This window comes from Equus asinus, chromosome 6 (genome assembly GCF_041296235.1).
Source record: "Equus asinus isolate D_3611 breed Donkey chromosome 6, EquAss-T2T_v2, whole genome shotgun sequence".
In the NCBI taxonomy this organism is placed as follows: Eukaryota; Metazoa; Chordata; class Mammalia; order Perissodactyla; family Equidae; genus Equus; species Equus asinus.
Genome location: NC_091795.1, coordinates 81,851,386 through 81,864,766, shown reverse-complemented (window position 1 = coordinate 81,864,766; position 13,381 = coordinate 81,851,386). Strand labels below are relative to the sequence as shown.

Here is a 13,381-nt window from a genome sequence, read left to right as displayed (position 1 = left end):
GTGCTCTGAGACCCATCTCGGATGCCACCTCCTCCAAGAAGCTTTTCCTGATCCCCTCAGTAAGTTGTGACCTCACTGTCCTTTGAGCACTTTATTTCTCCCTCTCCTGCAACCTTGGTCTGTGGTGATTCATTAGTTGGGTACATCCTAAACTCACTCTGCGTCCCCTCAAAGGCCAGCACACGACATTGCCCACAGGAAATGCTCAGTAAGTCTCTGGTAAATGGCAGCAAATATGCTGCAGCAGGACAGAATGGGAATAAAGAGCTGAAACTGCAGTGTGAGGGATCCAAGGCGGAGAGGGAGACAACCTGTTGACAACGCGATTTGTTAAACTCTGCAACAGACTGCTCCACGCCACGGAGGAGCCTCCCACCTCCGAAGATTTTTCAATCAGAATCAGCACTTTCCTCATCTGTCCAAGATTTTGCAAAAGAGGCAGGAAGGCGGACAGGCCTTCTCAGAGCACTTCCTGCACCGCCAGTCCCCACAGGCCGCCCAAACGAGGAAACCGCTCACTGCTCACTGCTCGCCAACGCCGGGCACTCACACTCTCCTAAGAGCAACGGGCATCATCTCCTTTAACCCTCACAGCAGCCTGTGAGCAGGGCCTAGTCTTATTTCCACGTTACAGGGGAGGAAACTGAGGTTCAGAGCAATTAAGTCAGCTGTCCCAGCTCCCCGGCTGGGAAGCGTCAGAACGCCGCTCCGTCTGACTCCAGTGCCCTCACTGCGGCTGCCTCGAAACGACTCATGTCTAAGCAAGTCGTATCTGTCCCCACGCGGCTGCACACAGTGTATGCAGAGATACACAGAGAGACACGTGCACCACACCCTGTCTTGCCCACACACTTAGCCACGTGGAGGCAGGCTTGGACACACACAAATCTCTGACACTGCGCTGATCTCAGATTTGGTAGGTTTTTAGGTAAAAAGTCAAAAAGAGAAATGACTGAGAAGGAGCCCTCCAGACTTGGGTGGAAAGGAATCTGGCACCTTTAGCTCACTATTAAAGGCCTGTTCAGGAGCAGCAACACGCACAGGCCCACGGAGCCGCCCGGCCTCAGGCGCAGGCGGGCTTCTGACTGGCTCTGCTATCTATTAGATACCAAAATGGAAGTGGAAACAACTCCCGCGGGGCCGCGCCTTGGTCCTAACTGTTGCCTGTTCCCAAGCCAGAGGCCAGAGACACACTTAGCTATCAGTGGGGCACCGGGGGAAGGGGACACAGGCACCAGGTCAGGGACCCCAGGTCCACACAAGCAGAAAGCAGCGGGAAGTGCCGCGGGAGAGAAGCATGTGACAGGCACACAACTGGCCCTCTGGCCTCAGGCTCTGGGCAGCACTTCCAACTCTGGAAGAAACAGGGCCTGGCGCCACACCCCAACAGCCCCCAACCCAGCACCAAGTGTTCTCAGAGCTTAAAGTTCTCTTTCAACCCTAACTCTAAGGCTTGGATTCTAATTGTAACATTTCAGGCCCAAGGATGGGGAGGGTGGTCTGTTTCTAACTCACCCATTAGAGTCTGCAAGCCTGCTCTCAGAGCCCCCTTTCTATCTGGTTCCCAGAAAGACTTCCAGACGCAGTCTGGGCTCTTGCTGGGGAAGAACTTGGGGCTTTCAGAGGGCTTGAGCCTAAGGAACTGGCCTAGAAGGAGGTGATGGCCATTCAGCAAAGGCAGAGCAGCAGCGAACAGAAGAGGGCCCGGCCACCAAACCTGCCGCCAAGGAGAGGACAGAGACCGAAAACGCAGATATGCAGCAAGCTCCCCCGCCAGTCAGCAGACACCCACGGAGGCCCCTCTCAATGTCGGACGGGGGACCTAGAGGCAGCCAAGGCCAGGTCCCCGTCCCATGGAGACCACAAACTCAAAGGAGAGACCAACACAGAGAGCAGCAGCCTAGGAGAGCTGTAGCAGGGGACAGTCTAAGGTCCCCATAAAGCAGGCCTGGCGGCACTTCTTCCCAGCCAGGCCACCCTGGGCAAGTAATTTATAGCTTGTCCCATCTTTCCTCGCAGGCTTTTTCAGAGGACCAATGGCAGTGCTGTGTGACTGTGATAGTAAGATATCCATAAGGCACTCAGGAGCTTATTATGAACTGGGCTCACACAGGAAACCTCAGAAATTATGCACACACATGGATTTACACTTCAACCTACAGAAGGACACATAGGTGTGCAGGCTTAACCAGAGGCTGTACTTTTACAGCCTCTGTGGAGTCAGATGTGACAAACCTGTCTCCTGCAAGACACCCCCCTACACACACACCACCTTCTCCTTGCAAAGGCCCATCCCCCGGGAGGCCTTGCCCTCTCTCAGACCTCCTCTCCTCAGAGACCTTCCTGATTACCGCTGTGTGGCGAAAACCAGACCACCCCGCCCCCATTCCTGGGTCTGAAATTCCACCGCTAGAATCAGAGCCATAGAATTTAAAAGTTGGAATGGACCTTCAAGCTGCAGGCCAACCCCCACCCGACAGAGGAATCCTGTCCGCAGACACCCTGACAGATGGCCCCGGTCATCCTCCCCTACGCTTCTCCAGATCTCGAGGGCAGCCCTCGCACTGTGAACCCATCACTCCACCGGTCTAGAAGGAATTCACCTTTTCTAAGGTCGGCCTCCTGGTGCAGGCCCACGTGACTGGGAAGAACAAGGAGAGCCTTGGTCAGCCTGAGCCGCGAGCTGAGCATTTGATGAGTAGCTGAAGACATGCACCCAGGAGCTGGACAGGAGGCTAGAGAGGGAGCCAGGGCACCAAGACGCGAGCCCCGGAAGGGAGGCAGGCAGGTGCCAGACCCGCTGCGCAAGTTTGCCTTGGGCTCCTGCCTGTGTGTAGCAGATGTGTACACATGTACACACACGCAGACTCACACTTTCACAAAGTTGCCTGTCAAACAGCCTAACCAGGGCCTCAATGGGACCTGGAGGCAGAAGAGGACCACCTTGTCCCAGAAAACTAGTAGGAACTCCCGACAACCCCAGCCTGGAACACAGGCAGCTCAGGAAAGCACCAGGAGACATCCCCGCCAGCAGAGAAGACAACCCGAGAGGGTCCGCCTGACAGCTGGGCTCCCCAAATCCCACAGGCCAGTCCTAACACTCCAGCAACGCCTAAAGAGAAGAGCTTGCCTGGCTGCAGCTGTCACATCTGCCTGGGAGGGAGGAGGCACAGCGGAGCAGCACCTGATCCCAGGATCCCTTCGCAGCCCGCCAGCCCAGGAGGCCGGTTCAGCCGCTGGCAGCCCAGGGTGAAACATGAAGACGGAACAGTCCCCCAGGGATGCTGATGGCAGTCTCTGGGCACGGCAGTGAGGGGCACGCTGGGTCACAGGGCGAGGACGATTCTCCCCGTAGGCTCCTGTCCCTCTGGTTTGGGAGGGGGCGAGTAGTGTGGCTCTGGGGCCCGGGCCCTTCCTCCCCGCCTGACGCAGGCCGGAGCTGCCCAGCTGGGTGCAGGACGCCATCTTGGGTCAAGGTGCAGCCGCAGGGGGCTCCCCTCGGGAGCTGGGCAAGAGAGCCCCTGAGAACCAGCGAGCCCCCCACTCCGCGCCCAGGGCGCCAACACCTACTCAGCTGGCTTTGCCGTAGAGAGAGAGGAGGATGGAGAGAGAAGGGGGAAATAACAGAGGCGTGGAGGGAAGGGAGTGGGTGCCCCCAAGAAGGGAGGCTCCAGAAAAGCGAAATGCAGTTTGGCAGCCCGAGGGCCGCGGGCCCCAGCGACGAGGGGCTGGGGGAGGCCGGGGGCGGGCCCTGGACCCACGCCAGCTCGGTCCGCGCCGAGAGGGAGGGAGGACAGGGCAGCTGGGGGAGGGGAGCCGGGGTGAGGGCGGGACACGGACTGCGGCCGCCTGCGGCTCCGAAGCTCGGGGTCTCCCGGGGCGCGGGGACGCGGGGCCGAAGACCCCGATTCGCAGCCTTGGCGAGGCCTCGTCCTTCACTGTACAGATGCGAAGCTTTCAAGGACACGTCTGCACCGGCCCAGCGGGGGTGCGTGTGCGTGAGTGTGTCCGCGTGCGTGTGAGTGTGTGCGGGGGGGCGTGCTGCTGCAGGGGGCGACCCCGGGTGCCCCCACCCGCACCGCTCCCGGCCCGGGCCCGGCCCCGCCGCTCTCACCCCCGCGTTTTCCGGCCCCCGCGGCCCGGGCCCGGGATCTTCGCCCGCCCCCGCCCCGCCCCCACACTGCGGCGCCGCCGCCACCGCCGCCGCCGCCCCGGCTCCCACGGCCCGCGGCGGGGGCAGGGAAGAGCCAGGCACGACGTCCCCCCCGCGCGCCGCCTGGCCCTCCGCGCGGAGGTGTGCCCCCCAAGTGGCACTCTCCCCACCTCCGCCGCCCCTCCCAGATCCACTGGCACCCCGCACCCCCAGCCACAGGTGGCCGGAGGAGGATCGCTACGCAGCGCTCCCCGGCCCGGCCCCCAGATCACCCCTTGGCCCGCCCCCGGGGGCCTCCCGGGTCCCCCGCCCCGCCGGGCCGAGGAGAGCCGGGAGCCGGGGGGAGGGGCGGGGGGCCGGGTCGTGCCAGGCTGCCATTTTCTGCCGCCGCCGCGGAGCCTGCGCGGGGCCCGGCCCCCGCCCCCCTCCCCCGCTCCCTGCGGGCCGCCGCGGGGGCCGATTATTCCGGGTCGGGGTCCGCGCCCTCCAGCGCCCCGGCCGCAGGCCCCAGGCGGGGCCCCGGGGCGGGGGCAGGGCCCGGAAGGCGGGGGCGGCCAGGCCCGGGCCCCTGCGGCAGCGCCGAGCCGGGCACCGCGGCGGCGGCCGGCGGTGGAGGGGGCCCCCAGCGGCATTGTATAGACTTGAACTTGAGCCCGGAGCCGGGCGGGGGCGGGGAGGGGGCTCCGCGCCGGGAGCGGGCGGGACGGGAGGGGGCGCCTGCCGAGCCCGCGGGGACATAAACAAACCCTCAAATCCCCCGCGCCGCCCAGGCCAGCCCGGCCTGCCGCCCCTGCCCGCAGCCCTGGCCCCGCGAGCGCCCGGCGCCGAGTTGCAGGGGTCCAGGAGCGTGCCCCGCGCCGGGCACTGCCCGCCGCCGTGCCCCCCGCCCGGCCTCCCCTCCTCCGCGCCAGCCTCCGGGCCGGCCTCCCGGGCCGCCAGCAGCGGCGCTCATTACCGTGTGGCCGGTCGGGTCGGGCCGGCCCGGCTGCGCGCCCTAGTGCCGCGGCGCCGCGTCCCGGCTCGTCCTCTGCTCTCGCCGCCGCCGCCGCCCGCGCGCCCTCCCTCCCTCCCGGCCCGCCTGCCTGCCTCGCTCGCTCGCTCCCTCCCTCCGCTCGCTGTCGCGCTCCCTCTCTCCGCCTCCTCCGCCGGGTCCCCCCCTCCCACCCCTTCTCTCCGCCTTCCTCCTTCCCTCCCTCCGGCCGCCCGCGGGCCCAGGCCTCCGCCCGCTGCTCGCCCCCCGCGGCCGCGCTGGCCCCGGCCCCGGCGCTGCGGAGCCGGCCCGGGAGGCAGCGCCGACTGGGGGGCCCCGGGGCGCCGCGGCGGGAGCGGCCTGGGCGCGCGGCCGGTCCTAGCGCCCTCGGCCCGACTGCCCGGCCTCTGCGGCCCCGCCGGGGGTCCCGGCACGCTGCGAGCCGGAGGGCCGGCCTCGGCAGCGCCCCGACCCGGCGCCGGGCCCGGGCACCCCGCCTCGGCCGCGCTCCCGGCCGCTCCGCCGGGGGCTTCGCTCCAGCCCTCCCCTCGCGGGGCGCCCCGCTACCTGGCGCTGCCTCTGCGCTGGGTCCCCGCATCCAGCACTGGCCGTAGGGACAGCGGCCCCTCCTCTCCCCGGGCCGGTGTCAAGTGCCTCCCCCCCGGCAGCCCGCGGAGCCCCCGGCGGCCTTCGCCCTGCAGTTCTCCCGACCTCCACCAGAGCCCACTGCACTCTGCCTGCCTCAGCACTGGGGCTAGGGACAGCAGCGCCGGCCCATCCGCGCCGCAACCCCCACCCCACCCGCCACCCCTGCCAGGTGCCGCCGCCGAGTGGAGGCCAGCTCACTCCACAGGGCCGAGGTCGGGGCGCCAGGCCCATCCAGGCCGTCCTGAAGGTTTGAGCACCTCTATAGGATGACCCCCCCCCTTGAAGGGAGTGAGCTCCCCGTACCTTGAGGTGTCCAAGTAGAGTGTTCTCAGTTGGGCAGTGAAAGACTGAAAGATTTCATGGGGTGGGAGGCCGAATTAAATGACACTGAAGATCCCTTCCAGCTCTAAGATTCAGTGCACACCTACACTCCACCCGCATGCTTACTCACCCCTTTGCCGTGGGGGTTGTTCTCATTTCCCATAGAGTTCTGAGGGCTCCAGGTTTCTGACTTGGGGCATCTCCATCTACCTCCACCAGCACAGCCACCCTCCGCTCATCACTCTCCTCTAACCTCTAGGACTTGGTGCTGGGCCTTCTGACCCCCAGCCTGGCTCCCCATGTCTGCCTATACCTCCATCAGCCATCTCCACCGTGCAACCCCATTCCACCCATGGCTTCAGCTACGTGACAGTGCCCTGAACTCTCTCACCCAGGTCCCCCCCATCCCCTGTGGGTGGGGCTGCTGAAGCCAGTCCTACTTTTCCATTTTCCCCACCAGCCTCACCCCTTCCAGGGTCTCAAGAACAGTTACCTAACTCTCTGGGACACGGAGCTGACCCTTCATCCAAGAGTGGTTTTCCTTTAGGAAGCCCTCTAATGCTTCCAGGTCCTTCAGCCTGCCCCACTCCCGGAGCCTCAAGGTTGGAGACCACTTTCCACACAACTGTCCTGCCCTTTTTCAGTGTCACCCTCACTCAAGTAGTCACCCCATGCCACTGATGATAGGCGCTGCTCTCCATCATCTCCACCTGGCCAGTTCTGAAGATTCATGATGTCTCTTCCATGAGGACAGGGACCGTGTCTGTCATCTCTGTAGCCCAGCGCTTGGAGTGTGGTCAGTTCTCAGTAAACCTTGATTGAATGAATGCGTGCACTGCAGGTTCCTGTGCACTCTGCTTTCCGCATCAAGATGGGCATCCACAAACACTCTAAAGCTTGGCTAAGGGGAAGACCATGTTTGGAAAGATGGCTGCCATACCTCTCCCTTCCTCAAGGGCTTATATAACACGGCCCCCAAACAGCAGCGACCGTTTACTGAGCGTCTCCTGTGTGCCAGGCACCCAACTTGGCGCTTTCCCTCGGTCCTCGCCAGCCCTGGGTGGTGGTTTGTATGATCTTCACTCTGTAGACGAGGATGCTGAGGTGAGCCTTAGTCAAAGCCACACATTTGGGAAGTAGCAGAGCCAGGATTCAAAGCCTGGTTCATGTGACTCTGAAATCATTCTAGTTATTTCAGAACATCATAGTTACTCTTAACAAGCTGAAATTCTCAGGGTCAAAATGGGCAAATGGACGTCTCTATTCAGTAGAACTGTTCATGATCAAATCACTGGGAGCCCGTGGCCTGTGACCTTGGATGTTTGTGTTGCTGGGGTCCAGAGGCCCAAGGTGCCCATATTAGGGGTTTGTGTCCAGTAAGAAGCAATCTTGTGGCCACAGGGTTGGTTCTAGAGCTTGGCTCCGACGTCTGTGGCATGAGGAGGACCCTCCAGGCAGTCCCAAGAAGAGGCCAATCAGTGCTGGCTGAGCCTCCGGGGCCTCCTCACCACACAGCACGCTGGGTCCAGCTTGGTGGTTTAGCCGCTGGGCTCCTACCTGCCTCACTTGTGTCTGCCCCACTGTGGCCTGAGCAGAATCCTGGTTGATCCTAGAGAATCTGGGGTGAGGGGCAGCATCCGGCAGGATGGGCGAAGTCATCCTGCAATGACTCACAGCCCTGAGTCTTGGTGACTTAAAACCACAAAGGTTCTGTGGAAAACAGTAAGGTGATTCCTCACAAAAATTAAACATAGAATTACCATGTGATCCAGTGTTTCCACTTCTGGGTATATACCCCAAAGAACTGGAAGCAGAGACGCAAATAGATATTTGTACACCAGTGTTCATAGCAGCATTGTTCACAACAGCCAAAAGGTGGAGACAGGCCACATGTTCATCAGCTGATGAACAGATAAATAAAATGCGATATGTGCATATAGTGGAATATTATTCAGCCTTCAAAAGAAGAAAATTTTGACACATGCTACAACATAGATGAACCTTGAAGACATTATATTAAGTGAAATAAGTCAGACACAGAAGGACAAATATTGTATGATTCCACTTATATGAGGGACCTAGAATAGTGAAAATCATGGAGACAAAGTAGAATGGTGGTTACCAGGGACTGGGCGGAGTGAGGACGGGAAGCTAGTGTTTAATGGGTACACAGTTTCAGTTTTGGAAGATGAAAAAGCTCTGGAGATGAATGGTGGTGCTGGTTGCAAACTAATGTGAATGTACTTAATGCCTTTGAACTATACACTTAAAAATGGTTAACATGGGGGGCCGGCCCTTTGGCCCAGCGGTTAAGTTCACACGTTCCACTTCGGCGGCCCAGGGTTTGCTGGTTTGGATCCGGGGCATGGACCTATGTACCACTCAGCAAGCCATGCTGTGGCAGGCGTCCCACATATAAAGTGGAGGAAGATGGGCACGGATGTTAGCTCAGGGCCAGTCTTCCTCAGCAAAAAGGGGAGGATTGGCAGCAGATGTTAGCTCAGGGCTAATCTTCCTCAAAAAAAAAAAAGTTAAAATGGTAAATATGATGTTCTATCTATTTTACCACCATAAAAAAATAGAGCATAGTACACCTGTCAATTAAATGTATTAAATATATTATAAAAATACATAGTTCCTTTTCTTGCTCCTGTTGCATGTCTGTGGCAGGTCTCATTGAGAGGGGCAAAGTTCATTGAATATTCAGGGAGCCACCATCTCAAGGAGAGCACTGGAGGGTATCACATTGACAATAGCCATTTGTCACTCATTGGCTAGAACCATCCACACAGTTCCATTCAACTGCAGGGAACCAGGAAGTAAATGCTACCACGGACCTGAACGTGGGGAGAACCAGACATATTTAGCAGCCAACACCAATGACTACCACAGGGCCCTTCCAACCCCTCACAGAAAACATGTTCCTCTAACATTCTCCACCCAGCACTAGGGACGCCAGCGGAAGACTTGGTTCCCACGCTCTTGACTCAGATAAGTGGCAGCCTACCCTTCGCCCCAACACCCTGCTAGACCTTATGTCCTCTCCATGAGTCTGCTTCTGAAACCATCCCACCTGCCTTTGCCATACCTCCCCCATGACTTCCAGACCTGGGTTATCTAGCACCCTGCTCGGTGGTTTCAGCCCCGCAGTGACGCACCACTCAGGTCATCTAATATCCATTGCATGCCACACCCACCAGGAGAGCTAGTTCTTCACCTATAACAAACGGTAATGCTTCCACCTATCCTCCAGGTGGGGTTATTATATAGTCATGACTCTCAGTCGTAAATGACAGAATCCCAGCCTAAACTAGCTTAGACAAACAAAGGGACTCAGTGGTTGAGAGACTTGCCACTCTGTTGGCACTTTCCTTCCTACTTTAAGCAAACGCCACACAGCCTTCAAAGATGGCAGCCAGCAGTCTCAGGTTCACATTCTCCCAGCTTAGAATCCTAATGAAAGGATATCATTTTCCTTTCCTTCAAGAATCCCCCTAATGCTTCCAGGACATGAGACTCCACGTCCTTTAACAACATCCCATACACACAACCCTGAGCCTCAAGATCTGAGGCACATAATTGTCCTGTTTTGTTTTTCAATGTCGCCCTTACTCAAGGGGCTGTCCTTAGTGGAAAAGTCCCAACGATTACTTCAATTGTTCTGGCTTTGGTCACAAGCCCACTTTGAACCGGGTGCTACAGACAGTGGGACAGTCTAGATGACATGCCCACCCCAGTAAGTGGGTGCAGGAGGTGGCATTGGGGCTGACAGATCCAGCCAGCACCCCAGGGAGTAGGAGCAGGCTTGTTCCCCGAAGCCGGGGTGCTGGGCGAACACATTACACTCCACCTGCTGCCGCCCAGCATTCGCATGTCCCTTCTTTTCCCCATTACGCACTTTCAGAAATGCTGTCACTACTTGATAGGAGTGGTGGTTGCACATCGCGGATGTGCTAAATGCCACTGAATGTGCATTTTTAAATGGTTAGTTCAATGGTATGTGAATTTCACCTCAATAAAAAAGATGTATTTTTAAATGTTCCTGCTAAAATAAAGAACCCACGCCATCTACAACTAAAAATGCACTTACTCTCCTTCCCAAAGGAAGATGATCCAAGTCATGACCAGCCCTAAAATCAAGACCTCTGAGTAACGTGCATTCCTCTAAGTGAGGTCTATATGTGGCTTCTTATTACCCACAACCAGCGGCTACATTGTAAATGTAACCACCCCAAAGCACCAAATATATGCAGGGGGAGAGAAGATAGATGATCCACAATGAAGACGGACTTTGGAAGAGAGGGGAAGGGAAGGAGCAGCAGAGGTTGTCGGTCCTCGGCCTGCACCTCACCCTCTCTGCACTGGAGCCAGGTCCTGGCTGGCTCCTGGGAGAGTCTCCCCGGTTCGGTTCGTTGTCCTCCAGAGCTGCGCCTGAGGGCCTCAGGGGAGAAGTCCCCTTTGGAGAGGGACAGCATCCTATTGGCATGGTCACAGTTTCCCGGGGATTCCTTCAGAGCTTGAGCAACCGCTGAGTCTGGGGATTGCAATATCGCTTCCTTAAAGCCTCAGCCAGTTGCCAGTCAGCTCATTTCCTGGGAACTCCAGAGACTAGTAACTCGCCCCACAAAGGCCCCAGGGCTGCTGTGTGGATTATTCTGCATGCCCACCATGGAAGTTGTGAGCATTAAAACAAAGAGTAGATATGAAAGTGCCCATATGAGTTATTTTGTATCACATAAAATGTCATCATCCTCATTCACAGAGAAAATCATAAAGACATAAATTCATTCTGTGTGGTTTTACATGTGCTCGTATGCAGTCCTTTTATTCACTTCTTTTTTTCACTCTCTTTTTTGATTTCCTGCAGTGACTGCCACAAGTGTACCCCCATATCTAGATGCTGGTTCAGCCCCTTCCCCTAAGAGACACCTCAGCCACTGCCTCTCACTCCAGCATGAGCCTCACCCTGTATATTGACAGATATAGAAATAAATATAGATATAAAATGTGTGTATATATACACGTGTGTATGTATGTATATACGTATTTTCCCTTTTTCTGTTCGCTGAGAGCACCTACAAGCAATGAAACCTCAATAGCAATGAGTACACCTCATGCCCAGATTTTGGTTTCTAAATACCATTCTCTGTTAAAAGGAAGTGGACCTTCCCAGAGAAATGACAAATTCCAGAGCTGGGTTGAGCAAGGAACAAGGTGAGCTCAGAACATGTCACACTTCAGGATAAGGAAGTGCTCAAAGCATGATGGGACACAGAGAGGGCTCCCACTGGCGAAACATGGGAAAAGTTGAGCACCAAAATAAATAATGATGCCAACAGATTATAACTCACTCAGTAAAACAGGAATCCATGAGTCCATGAATAAATTGTAAGCTTAATGAAGAATAGGATATTTACATAGTCTCAAAGTACTTCCTGACAAAATACTTCCCAATTACAAAGGGAAAAAAGAGTAACTTTACAATGGAAAAGCCTGACACATATCCATTTATTCAAGCAATCAAAGTCAACAGCATCAGTAATGGGCCAAATTGAAACGGTACCCCACCTAACAGGATGTGAAAACAACACATCATTTCTATGCTAGCCCCGCCAAAGATGCATCATCTAATCTAATCTTGAGGAGACATCAGACAAACCCATCTTAGTCCGTTCAGGCCACCATCACAACGTACTATAGAGTGGGTGGTTTATAAACAACAAACATTTATTTCTCACAGTTCTAGGGGCTGGAAAGTGCAGGATCATGACGCCAGCAGAGTCAATGTTTGGTGAGGGCTTCCTGGTTCATAGACGGCGGTCTTTTTTCTATGTCCTCACATGGCGGAAGGGACAAGCTAGCCCTCTGGGGTCTCTCTCTCTTTTTTTTCCCTCCCCGAAGCCCCAGTACATGGCTATATATCCTAGTTGTAAGTCCTTCTAGTTCTGTGTAAGCTGCCTCCACAACACGGCACTGACAGAGGGCTGGGTGGTTCTGCAGCCAGGAAATGAACCCAGGTCACCTAAGCTGTGAGAGCACCGAACTTTAACCACCAGGGTATCACAGCTGGCTCTGGGTCTGTTTTTTTTTTCTAAGATTTTATTTTTCCTTTTTCTCCCCAAAGCCCCCCGGTACATAGTTGTGTATTTTTAGTTGTGGGTCCTTCTGGTTGTGGCATTTGGGATGCCGCCTCAGCATGGCCTGACGCGAACCGTGTCATGTCGGCACCCAGGATCCAAACCGGCCAAACCCTGGAACTCGAACTTAACCACTTGGCCACCGGGCCGGCCCCTCTGGGTCTCTTCTATACAGACACTAATCCCAATCATGAGGGCTCTGCCCTGATGACTAGTCACCTCCCAAAGGCCCCACCTCCTAATACCATCACCTTGGGGGCTGGGTTTCAACATAGGAATTTTGAGAGGACGCAAACATCAGATCGTAGCAAACCCAAAATGCGGGATACTCTGCAAAATCACTGACTTGTATTTTTCAAAGTGTCAAGGTCATCAAAGTCAAGGACAGGCTGAGGAACTGTTCCAGATCGAAGGAAACTAAAGAGACAGGACAACTGAATGTGTGATACTGGATCAGATCCTTTTACTATAAAGGACGTTGTTGGAGGAATTGGAGAAACTTGCATGGGGTCTGAGGATTAGCTGGTGGTGATGGGTCAGTGTTACTTTCCTGATTTGGATGTTTGTACTGTGGTTATGAAAGAGAATGTCCTTAGTTGTAAGAAATAAATACTATACTAAAGTTTTTGGGAAAGCGAGTGGGCATGATGTTGACAATTATTCACAAATGGCTTAGAAAAAAATAAGTTCCTTTACCTTATTTGCATCTTTTCTGTAAGTCTGAGATTGTTTCAAAATAAAAAGTTAAAACAATTACCCCAGGAGTTGTAGCATTTTGCCTTCCCACCAGGAATCTTTATGAAAGAGGACGTTGCCTGTGGAGTATGTCGTCAAACTCGGATGTTCGCCCCTCTGACGGGGGAGCAGTGAGCTCTCACTATATGTTTTGTTTTGCTTTTCTCTCATTATGAGTAAATGGAACATTTTCTCACATGATTAAGGACGATTTGCATTTATAAACTATCAGTTTATCTTTTGACCATTTTTCTTTCAGGTTGTGGGTCTCTTTCTTCCTGATTTTTATGACCTTTTCATAAATTGAGGAGGTTATCCCTTTGACTGTGCTATAAACCAACAACTATTTTTGTGCTGTGTATTCTGTGACTAGCGCTGTGCCAAGGAGCCTGGTGAGATGGTCTCTGACGGCGACGA

General features: G+C 55.8%; 1 protein-coding gene across 4 annotated transcripts in view; it reads right to left on the bottom strand.

Moving 5' to 3' along the window:
- Nucleotides 1–5,848, bottom strand: part of DNMT3A (DNA methyltransferase 3 alpha) — a 129,402-nt gene extending 123,554 nt beyond the window's left edge. For 2 of the 4 annotated variants that reach the window (XR_011504132.1, XR_011504133.1), the window contains exon 1: nucleotides 5,691–5,828. The gene's annotated coding sequence lies outside the window, so the exon portion shown is untranslated. Of the gene's footprint in view, nucleotides 1–5,108; nucleotides 5,216–5,690 lie in introns of those variants that run through there. The other 2 variants (XM_070512456.1, XM_044772070.2) reach the window with 2 other exon arrangements.
- Between the last annotated feature and the right edge of the window lie 7,533 nt (nucleotides 5,849–13,381).